The sequence below is a fragment of the Camelina sativa genome, chromosome 13 (assembly GCF_030686135.1).
Source record: "Camelina sativa cultivar CO46 ecotype springtype chromosome 13, ASM3068613v1".
Taxonomy (NCBI): Eukaryota; Viridiplantae; Streptophyta; class Magnoliopsida; order Brassicales; family Brassicaceae; genus Camelina; species Camelina sativa.
The window spans coordinates 11,391,109-11,403,060 of record NC_141892.1 but is presented as its reverse complement, the minus strand read 5'-3'; the positions used below and the strand labels follow the sequence as shown (position 1 = coordinate 11,403,060).

At 37.0% G+C, this 11,952-nt stretch overlaps 1 long non-coding RNA gene and 1 pseudogene across 2 annotated transcripts; both read right to left on the bottom strand.

Annotated features, from left to right (window-relative positions):
* LOC104738172 (putative F-box protein At3g10790 pseudogene) lies at window positions 1-1,397 on the bottom strand (annotated as a pseudogene).
* A 5,877-nt stretch (window positions 1,398-7,274) lies between these two features.
* Window positions 7,275-11,080, bottom strand: LOC147929399 (uncharacterized). 2 transcript variants are annotated; one of them, XR_015578410.1, is made up of 3 exons: window positions 10,718-11,080; window positions 9,144-10,573; window positions 7,275-9,063 (listed from the first exon to the last, which is right to left on the bottom strand). It is a non-coding gene; the product is annotated as an uncharacterized LOC147929399 (long non-coding RNA). The 2 variants fall into 2 exon arrangements; XR_015578409.1 differs by having other exon boundaries at window positions 9,144-11,080.
* Between the last annotated feature and the right edge of the window lie 872 nt (window positions 11,081-11,952).

Here is an 11,952-nt window from a genome sequence, read left to right as displayed (position 1 = left end):
TTATAAAAATTGCAAATGCATAGAAAGCATACAAAACCATTGTTGATCATATTCAGTTAAGGATTAGTCTTAAACAAACAATATCCGACAACTTAATTCAAAACTTGAAAGAAAAAAAAAAGAGAAAGAGAGAGATTAGTTCAGCATACAACAACACCAAAGAAATCGTCATCAACAGATGATTACCTTACAGTTCCAGAAACATAGGACTCTCAACATGATCCAGATAGACATCTATATGCGTTAGGTGAGCCCCAATACCTTCGATCTGGATTTTTCTAGCTTTCCTCCCCTTGAGATCGTAACATAGTTTATAGAACGGGTCTGTGACAAAGGCCGGTGTAAATACAAGCTCGCGGTGCCAAGTCTACCCCTTAACATGAAAAAATCAAACTCACCATATGAATCTGTCCAAGAAGGAATCACGATTGAAACTTGTGACCAATGTGGTTTGCTGGCATCTTCAAGAACCCACAAGTCAAGTGTACCGGTGACTAACACATTCGCTGCAGCTATCTTTTCGCTGTAGTGCGACAGATATTGGACATACCCGTCACTGGGTAACTTAATGACACTAAACTTTTCAGAACCAACATCAAAGCACATCAGAGAACGAACTTTGCCTATCCAAGCCATATAATACACAACCCCATTGCTGCATAACCATAGAGTTGTAGGAAGAGCCAAATGGGGATGCTTACATTCGATCTTTCTCCATTACTTTATCCTAGCTCCTAGAGTGAAAACTTGATGCTCCTGCGACACAAGATTGCTTGATGTACTACTATGTGACACCGTCATGCACAACACTTTGTATTCACCATTAACAGGATCATATCCAAAGAAGTAGCTTATGTCTTTCCTCACATTTCGGACTCTCGGCAAAGTAATAAATTGACAAGTAGTAGGATTCCCAATCATCACTCTATTATTATCATTCAGACAGCACAGCAAGCCGTGGACAGGTGGATACAAATCAAACCAGTTATCTTGATTCAGAGGGTGACAACTAACCGTTTGATGATCAGAAGATGGATCCTCCTGAGAGCAAGAGTAGAAGAGCTGCATCTCATTGTCTCCACGGAAGGTCAATGAGAAAAGGATACGTGGTTGAGCCATAGATCGATTTAGGTACAAGTTGGTAAAACGTTTGCTACGGACTATCGATGACCAGGATTTAGAAACGCTGATGAACTTCGAGATGCATTTGCCCTTCAATTTCATGAGAATCTCCTCTTTCATTTCTAGAGGAATCCTCTCCAACGGGTATGTTTGGGACCTTGTCAAGGGTGGTGAAGTGTAACACCTCTTCTCTTTTGACCCAAGCCGGATCATGGCTGTTTTGTTTGTTGTTTACTCTGAAACCCTAATCTCTTCACAAATTTTGGAGATCTGAAGATAGACCTCTCACTTCTTTTTTTATGGTGGACAAGACCTTAGCACCAAATGGTATACGCGGACGCGTGGATGTATGTAGACCGATAATACTTATTAGATTCTCAGTATGTGTGGACGGATCTAGACCGAGAATTTGATTAATTCTTAGCTTGCAAATCAGACTCACATCAATTTTAGTTTTAGGAAACAAAAAGTAAAATAAAATGTCCAATTTTGGAGATTTGTATCACATTTTTTTAATGGTGGACAAGCGCTTATAGCACGTAATTGTATACGCGTATGCGTGGACGGATCTAGACCGATTAAATTTACTAGATTCTTAGTTTCAAAGTTTGAATATGAGTTAGTGACATAAATTTTAGTTTTAGAAAAAAATTAAGATTATATTCAATCAACTTTCTAAATGGCTAAAATATAGGTTTTCAAATGTAAAAATGATTTGAAACTTTAAGAAATAAAATAAAAATAATCTCACCAATTCAGATGTAATTTTGAATTAAAAAATAATGTTTAGGTATTATTTTGAAAAGCCTAAGATTTCAACTGATAAAATTAAAATAAATATTTTGTTTAAAATATGCCTATAATGGGGTGTTTAGATATCCCATTTACATAATTGTCCACCGTGATATATAATGATCAGCCTTTACATAATACAATATTAGAGTGTCTCACCAGGACATACCGTCAGTTTATGTATTTTGGTGGCCAATTATGTAAAATCTAGGCACCCAAACGCCGCATTGTGGGAACCTTATGTTCTTCGTTTATACATCCTTAGTTAGAAACTTTATCCTACTGTCACACACGCTCCTACTTATTATTCTTTTAAATATATGGGTTTAGTAGGCAATCAATTATAGATTTGCTAAATGCTTGATAAGATTGAAAGGCAGACATGTTATCTGGCCCAATATTTCAAATGAAAGTAATAATAGTTCTATTGTAAACGGTTTAGTTCAAATGTAAAACAAAAAATTATACACAGAACAAAGAAAAAAATTATTACTATTTATTTTATTTTATAAAGTAAACTAATTTTTCTAAATTATTGAGATTTTCCCACAAAATAGAAAAACAGAAATGAAAAATAAACTCTAATTAACTGGAACTTGTTATTTACATTAGCTACACTACTACATCATAATGAGTTGTGTCTCTTTGTACATGTGACTCTTGGATGAAAGGACACAAACCAAAACGTCAAGACTTAAAAACGTTGCGACTCTGGAAACTCAATTATCGACCAACAGTAAAACTCAAAGAGGAGATTCAAAGGGGAATTCACAACTACGATAGCCGGAAAAATAAAGCAATCACTGGACGGGTAAATGCAAAATGAAGTTTTTTAAAAGAAGAAAATAGGGTTTGTTAATTAGGAAGCTTTATATATGAGAGAACGAAGGAGTGTCATTCTTGAACGAAGCAGTTCACGATCTATATAAAATAGCAAATCCATTTTTTAAGGATAAGCTGACGTCATAGCAAAAATTGATCTTACGGTTGAAAATTTTCTTTCTTCTCACCCCTTCGCAGCCAAGAATTGCGTCCACACGTTCACACTGCTTCGCTTTCTCATTTATTGTGAACTGCTTCGTTCTCTCATATATAGCTAGCAATCCCTGTTTATTCTTAAAAAAAACTTCATTTTGCATTTATCCGTCAACTGAATGCTATCTTAATAGACGGTGATATATCTATATTAATTATCTGCATTTTTTTAATATTTTGTTTTGAGTATAAAATTTCAATTTTTATGGTATACTTTTCTAGTCAATTGTTTTTTATTTTATATTGTGTTATCTAAAATCTTGAAATTATATGGTATGATTTTCTACTAAAAAAACGAATGACCCAGTTTAAGTAATAATGTTTTAAGTTTTGACCAATTGTTCTAGATTTTGCACGCTTACCACTTTATAAACGTACGGCTAAATCCTAGGGATACATAGCAAACTTTAAAGAGGCTCGAAGTTTTGAAGTTAGAAAAACCAAAGCAATTTTGAAAATGAAGAACTCTTCTCTCAAGCTCTCACTCTCTGTTTTCTATTTGGTCATCACAGCTGGTAAGTTTCTCTTTATTTTGCCTTTTCTTTTGTCAGCAGGTGCATTGTAAAGATGTTTATTTTTTTGTACAAGTGATAGAAACAAAAAGTACATTTTTAAGTATTGGTTATTAGTATTTTTGTTTTTAGATGAAGAGTTTAACCTTTAAAGCCATTTTGTTTTATGCAAATGATGGATGAGAAGATCTTGGAACACAAGCAAAACATCTAACCGAAGTTGATGCTTGAACGAAGCAGTTCACAATATATGAGACAGCAAAGGAGTGTGATACTTGAACGAAGCAGTGTGAATGTGTGGACGCAATCCTTGGCTGCGAAGGGGTGAGAAGAAAAATATATTTTCAACCGTAAGATCAATTTTCTTTTTATCTAAATTAATTGTTAGATTTAGCATACCCTTAAAAATGGATTTGCTATCTCAGGGATGAAAGCTTCTGGATCTTTCCAAACATTTGGATTCTTATGAAGAGCCCATACGTTGACATGGATCCATGCTTTCTTTGGAATGTTATAACCTCCAATCTTTATATCTTTTAAAGCCTCTCTTGGAGCTACAAGTGCCACAGGTGGGTTTATCCTTAATGTTTCTTTAATCATATTAGGACTAAGAGATATATGTAAATCTTCTATAAACTATATTTACGTGGGTACAAAGTTATCTTCTAGTTAGGGAACTACTCTTGTATAAATACTCTCAACCTCTATTGAATAAACAGACAGATTCGCACATTACCTTATCTTATTTCACGGTATCAGAGCAATTCAATTCTGTGACCTAATTTTTTTTACGAACAGAGCCACCGCCGCCGTTGTTACTAACCAACCGCCGCCGCCGCACGAGTCTTTCTATCTAGTTTATTGCCGCCGCTGTTTGTCTCCGCCGCCGCACCATGTCTATTACTTCTCAAGATACTTCCGCAAAGGTGGTCGTTGCATCCGCACCATCTCCGTACCAACTCAGCTCTTCTGACAATCCTGGTGCGTTGATATCCTCTCTTATCTTACAAGAGGATAATTATGCTGAGTGGGCTACGGAACTGCAGAACTCTCTCCAGGCAAAACACAAACTTGGTTTTATCGATGGATCCACTCCAAAACCGACATCTGAACCCGATCTCAGCATGTGGCGTGCTGCAAATTCCATGATCGTTGGATGGATCCGAACCTCTATTGATCCTAAGCTTCGTTCGACTGTCTCTTTCATTGCCGAGGCTTCAATCTTGTGGGAGAGTCTTCGGTCTCGGTTCTCTGTTGGTAATGGGGTTCGCAAGCAAGTTCTCAAAGACGAGATTGCAGAGTGCAAGCAAAACAGACAATCGGTGTTGGAATATTATGGCCGATTGTCGAAGCTTTGGGAGGAGCTGCAACACTATAAAACGGGTCGTGAGTGTACATGTGCTGCTGCCCTGGATATTGCTAAGGAACATGAAGATGATCGTGTTCACCAATTCTTGTTCGGTCTTGATCTTCCACACTTCAGCAATATCCGTTCTACCATCACTGGTGAAGATCCCAAGCCCCCACTAACTCAAGTCTACTCTCGTGTGATACGTGAAGAACAAAATCTCAACGTTGCACGCTCCAAAGAAACAACTAAAACAGAGGCGATTGGTTTTACGGTAAAAACAGAGGTTTCACCTCAAGCGGCTGTTGTCTCTGCTCCTCGCTCCGTGATCGTTCTACTCTTTCATGTACTCACTGTCGTCGTCAAGGACACGATGTCTCAGAATGTTTTCAACTCCATGGGTATCCGGAGTGGTTCTTTGAACAAAAAGGTGGGCCTCGTTCCGACAACAGTCAACCCAATATTTCTGTTCAGCGTGGTGGTCGCCCAACAAGGGGTTCAGGACGAGGTCGCGGTCGTGTTAACACAACACGTATGGCGTCTTCTTCCGACAATGGCAATGATCACATCACACAACTAATCAACCTGCTCGCAGCTCAACGCTCCAATACCTCCTCCGAAAAACTGTCTGGTAAAACACACTTAACCGATGTCGTTTTAGATACTGGCGCATCTCACCATATGACTGGTGGCCTTTCTATTTTGGTGGATGTTGTTGACATTGTTCCTTCACCAGTTACTAAACCTGATGGGCAACCATCTCGTGCCGTTAAGTGTGGTTCTCTTCAATTGAGTTCAGCCTACCTGCTGACTGATGTGTTGTTTGTTCCTGATTTTAATTGCACTTTAATTTCAGTCTCCAAGTTATTGAAGCAGACTGGCTCCATTGGTATATTTACTGATACATTTTGTTTCTTGCAGGACCGTTTTTCGAGGACTTTGATTGGAGCGGGTGAAGAGCGTGAGGGGGTGTACTATTTTACGGGAGTGTTGGCGTTGCGGTCTCCCAAGTTGTCGGCTCATCATCTGTCATCGAGTGCTTTGTGGCATAGAAGGCTTGGCCATCCTTCTCCTGGTGTTTTAGTTTCTTTATCTGAGTGTGTTCCTTATCCTAGCACTGCTGGAGATATCAAAAGTTGTGACATTTGTTTCCGTTCTAAACAAACAAGAGATGTTTTTCATGATAGTAGTAATAAAGCTTCTGATTGCTTTTCACTTGTTCATTGTGACGTATGGGGTCCTTATCGCACTCCCTCTACAAATGGTGCTACTTATTTTCTTACACTAGTTGATGATTATTCGAGGGCTGTCTGGACCTATCTCATGACTGCCAAATCCGAGGTTCCTCAGCTCATACGAAATTTTTGTGTCATGTCCACACGACAATTTGGCAAACCGGTACAATCGTTTCGCACAGATAATGGAACAGAATTCATGGGCCTAACATCTTATTTTCAAGAACACAGTATCTTGCATCAAACGTCTTGCGTCGACACTCCTCAACAAAATGGGCGTGTTGAACGCAAACACAGGCATATTCTTAATGTTGCCCGTGCATGCCTCTTTCAAAGTCATATGCCTGTGAAGTTTTGGGGTGAGAGTGTCCTTACTGCGACACATTTGATAAACAGAACGCCGTCTTCTATGTTGAAGAACAAGACTCCGTACGAATTGTTGTTTGGCCGGCGCCCGTCGTATTCTATGATCCGTACTTTCGGTTGTTTGTGTTATGCACATCTTCGGTCTAGAGATAAGGACAAGTTTGGTCCTCGGAGCCGGAAATGCGTCTTTGTTGGCTATCCCTATGGGAAAAAGGGGTGGCGTTTGTTTGATCTTACCACTGAAAAATTCTTTGTTAGCCGCGATGTGAGGTTTGAAGAGGAGATTTTCCCTTTCTCGCATCCGATGTCTCCTTCTTCGTTACCTATACAACAACCTGTTGTTGTCGATGATGACTGGTCTACACCTCCGGTTCCTCCGACTGTTGCAGTTGTTTCCCCTGACTTTAGTTCCTCACCGGCTGTTGGACCTGTTCTACCCGAAGAAGAACCTCTTCCACCATCCACTGTGGTTCCTTCTCCGGGTAGCCCGTCTACTTCGTTTTCGTCTCCAGTTGACGAAACCTCGGAGACTACTTCGCCTGTCACTCCGGGTCTACCAGAACTATTGGGCAAGGGACAGCGCAAAAAGTTTCCTTCGGTTCTTCATAAAGATTTTGTTGTTCCTCCTGTACACTCTTCCTCTCACGCTCTCGCCCCTGATCTCCTCGATTCACTGTCCTCTTCTACGGTCTCGGGTACGGTTCTTTATCCTATAACTACGTTTTTATCTAATGTTGGTTTCTCTGCGAACCACATTGCTTTTATGGCTAAGATTTTAGACAGTCACGAGCCAAAGCATTTCAAGGATGCTGTAAAGATCAAAAAGTGGTGTGAAGCAATGCGGAAAGAAATTGACGCATTGGAAGCAAATAATACTTGGGATGTTACTGATTTGAAAGAAAGCTATCAATAGTAAATGGATTTACAAGTTGAAATTTCGAGCTGATGGTTCTCTCGAATGACACAAAGCGCGTCTTGTTGCAATGGGTAATCTTCAAAAAGAGGGGGTTGATTTTAAAGAAACGTTTGCTCCGGTTGCAAAGATGACTACGGTACGGTCTCTTCTCGGAGTTGCTGTTGCAAAAGAGTGGGAGGTTCACCAAATGGATGTGCATAATGCCTTCCTTCATGGTGATCTCGAGGAAGAGGTTTACATGCGGCTCCCTCCGGGTTTTCAAACCTCTGATCCTAATAAAGTGTGTTGTCTCCGCAAGTCTCTGTATGGTCTTAAGCAAGCACCACGGTGTTGGTTCTCAAAACTGTCCACCGCTCTTCGTGCATTTGGTTTTAAGCAAAGCTACCAGGACTATTCTTTGTTCTCTTTGCTCCGTGGCTCGACGGTGATTCACATTCTGGTCTACGTTGATGACTTCGTTATTGTCGGAAATAATCTTGAAGCTATTAATCATTTTAAGGTTCAGCTCAGCAAGTGCTTCCATATGAAAGATCTTGGTAAGTTAAAATATTTTTTGGGTATTGAGGTCTCTCGTGGCAAAGATGGTTTCTGTTTATCTCAACGAAAGTACACACTCGACATCATTCACGAGGCTGGTTTGTTAGGTGCTGCACCTGCTCCAACACCAATGGAAGTTAATCATCAGCTTGGCTCGGTCAAGAGTCCGTTGTATAAGGATCCTGAACAGTATCGTCGCTTGGTTGGTCGGTTCATTTATTTAACTATCACGCGTCCGGATTTGAGCTACCCGGTTCACATTCTTTCTCAGTTCATGAAGACTCCACTTGTTGCTCATTGGGAAGCTGCGCTTCGTCTTGTTTGTTATCTCAAGGGCACACCTGATCAAGGCATTCTTCTACGCTCCGATAGTTCTTTGACTCTAACGGCTTATTGCGACTCTGATCTCTCTGCTTGTCCATGCACTCGTCGCTCTTTGTCTGCTTATGTTATTTATTTGGGTGACTCCCCCATTTTTTGGAAGACTAAGAAACAGAATACTGTATCTAGTTCCTCTGCTAAAGCTGAATACCGTGCCATGGCTTACACACTTAAGGAGATCAAGTGGTTAAAAGGTCTCATGGAGGATTTAGGTGTCGCACACACTACTCCGATCTCTCTGCATTGTGATAGTCAAGCAGCCATTCACATTGCTGCTAATCCTGTTTTTCACGAACGAACAAAGCATATCAAACGTGACTGTCATCAAATTCGTGACGCCGTGCAAGATAAGTTGATTTCTACGGTTCATGTCTCCACTCACGACCAAGTTGCAGACCTCTTAATCAAGGCGTTGCCTGCGCCTCAGTTTCAACGACTAATGTCCACGTTAGGTGTTCGAGATTTCGTCTCACCAACTTGAAGGGGGGTATTAGGACTAAGAGATATATGTAAATCTTCTATAAACTATATTTACGTGGGTACAAAGTTATCTTCTAGTTAGGGAACTACTCTTGTATAAATACTCTCAACCTCTATTGAATAAACAGACAGATTCGCACATTACCTTATCTTATTTCAAATCACCATTTTCAGATACACAAGTCGTTCTATATCTTCTTCTGTGATATCGTCTTTGTTTGTGATCACTTCTCTCACCTTTTCTTGTGCTTTCTTCATAACTCTTGGGTTAGTAATCAAATGCGTCATCACCCATGTTATTGTGTGGCCAGTAGTGTCTACTCCAGCAAGAAGAATATCCTGTAATTATCCCCAAAAAAAAAAAAAAATACTTAATAGAAAAACAAAGTTAGAGATTAAAGAGGTGTCCCATCACGTACGATAAGAATTCCTTTGGTGTAGTTTTGAGTAAACTGAAACTCTTCAAGTTCAATTTGTCCCGTTCCACCTTTAGCAGCTAGTCAATGATATCATCTTTACTACCACCATCTTCTAGGTGATGTTGTATACAATGATCGAAAAATGCATTTGTAGCCTTACAGACCTTCTCACATTTGGTATGTAATCGCGTGATCCTATCGATGATTCTACCAATAACCGGGAAGTTATCTGATGCTGCAAAACTCCCCTAACACCTCCATTGTTCCACGAACAACTTCTTCATAAGTATTCTCAAGTTTGCTCCCTTCAAGATTGATCCCAAATCCAATTCTACATATAACACTCCTAGAGAGTTTCAAAAACTTTTTGTTTAAGTTAACCGGTTTTTAGTTCAATCTCTCCCTTTTCCACCTTTAGCATCAAGTCAATGATATCATCATAACTACCACCATCTTCTATGTGATGTTGTATAGATTGATCGAAAAGTGCATATGTAGCCCTAAAAACCTTCTCACATTTGCTATGTAACCTTGTGATCCTATCGATGGTTCTACCAATAACTCCCCAAGACTTCCATTGTTCCATGAATAACTTCTTCATATGTATTCTCAAGTTTGCTCCCCTTCAACATTAATGCCAAATCCAACTCTACAAATGACACTCCCAGAGAGTTTCAAAACCTTTTTGTTCATGTTAACCGGTTTCTCCAACGAAGCGAACTGTTGGATGGTCGCGAACAACAATCTTCGTCAAACGTTTTTAAGAGATCCTTCGCTGTCTCTGGAGTTGACGCAACAAAGTATAATAAACAATATTAACCATGTTATTTACAATCTCATGATTTTAAAATCTATTCCTATATTTTTCATTTCAAATATAAATAAAAGATAATTAATAGCTATTTTAAAAAATTTAGTTTGATCACAAAAAAATTAAGACAATAAAACATTTTTTCTTATTATCATAATAACTTTTAGAAAACCATGGATAAACTTCTACACCCCAAAATTTAGTATTGTAGAAGACACTCTACATTCTACAATACTGAAACATCCACGAGAGGGAGGAAAGATAGTGTGTGATAATCTTATATAAGCGTACGTCCACGAGAATATATAATTATTCTCTAATTTGCAACAATGCTAAAATGTCAAAAAAAAAAGAAAAAAAAAATCTTCTCAAACGAATAATGCTAAAAAAAATCAATATGAGGTAATTTTCTCATAAGCCAGGGATCGTCCAACGTTCACGAAAGTTCGTAAGAAGGAATTTGAATACTGACAACTGAGGGAGATGCAGAAAAAATAGAGTAACAATTTAAATATGATTTATTGGTGCTGAATGGACGAAGTATGGAACGAATGGTAGCAAAATTGGCATATACAAAAAAAGATCAGCAACGTATCTCATCGTTTCCCTTCCTCATCCCCTGCCATGGAGATAAGCTTATAATTATTAAAAATAAAAACAATTCATATGTATAAATGTTTTTTCTTTTGGTTAATATATATATATATATATATAATGTTTTTTTGTTTTCTAGGGTCAAGTAAAGGTACATGACAAGATTTACATAGACACATATTTGATACTTTCTACGATATTGATTTTATCTTTTTAATTTGCGCTCCATATTTCCTTCGGTTAGTTTCTCAAACGTAAAGAACTACAAACAACAACACTTTAAAACTTTGGATTACGATGATAAAATAATGAAATTCGTCATGACAAGCTCAAACGCGGAAACCCTCTCACTTAATTTATTGCACAAAGCTCTATTTTCGCATGATTTTATGAAATTAAGATCATATCCTTCTATGGTCCACGTATATTTCTAATAAGATTATATCTAAATTTATTATTGGATTCTAATTTATAAAGAATTTGGAAGACTTTAACAAAATCATCAAAAGTGAATAAGTGAAAGATTTTAAAAAATTACTATTTAGTATTATATAGTTTTGTTGATTAGTTTTTTAAAATTTTGTAAAGTAATCTAAACAATCTCTAAGTTTTTGTAATATTTTTAATGACTTTATTTTGTAAAGAAAGTGTGCAAAAACATGAACAATTAACATTGTAATTGAATTCATTAACAATCCTAGATTATTTTGTTTTAATTGAATAACACAAAACTTTTATTGACTTTATAAAAGTATGAATCCAATAACTCAAATTTGTTAAGATTTTAATTGACTTTTTACAAATCACAAACAAATAACACTAAACTTTAACATAGTTTAACAAAATATTGATTTAATAACAACAGAATCTACATAATATTTAAAGTTTATTAAAATCTCATACTAATAACTCCCACTAAAAAAAAGCGTGGTCCTAAACTTTTATTACCTCCACATGTATATATGATAACTCAAAACAATTTGTAAATGAAATTAAAGGAAAATGCTAGGAGAATCATAATTTAAAATTTTAACAAAATCTTCCAAATATAGTTATTAAAAGAATAATTTGGGTACTTAGATATAAAAACTTACTTTTAAAAATTTTGATTGATTTACAATTTTTTAAAATTAATTAGTTATTTTTGGCCATAATTAATTAAAGAGAGAAAATATTTTTTGAAATTAATAATTATTTAAAAGATTTTATTCATCTAAATATTAAATTTATATTTATCTTTATTAAAAAATTAAACATTTGTCTTAACACCAATGGCATGACAATCAAATTTTTTACATTTTATAAGATTAGTATCATAGGTGGCAAAAAAAATAAAAAATAAAAAAAAATAAAAAATTAGTTTCATATTTATAGTATATCCGTATTTATGTAATAAGAAAGTGT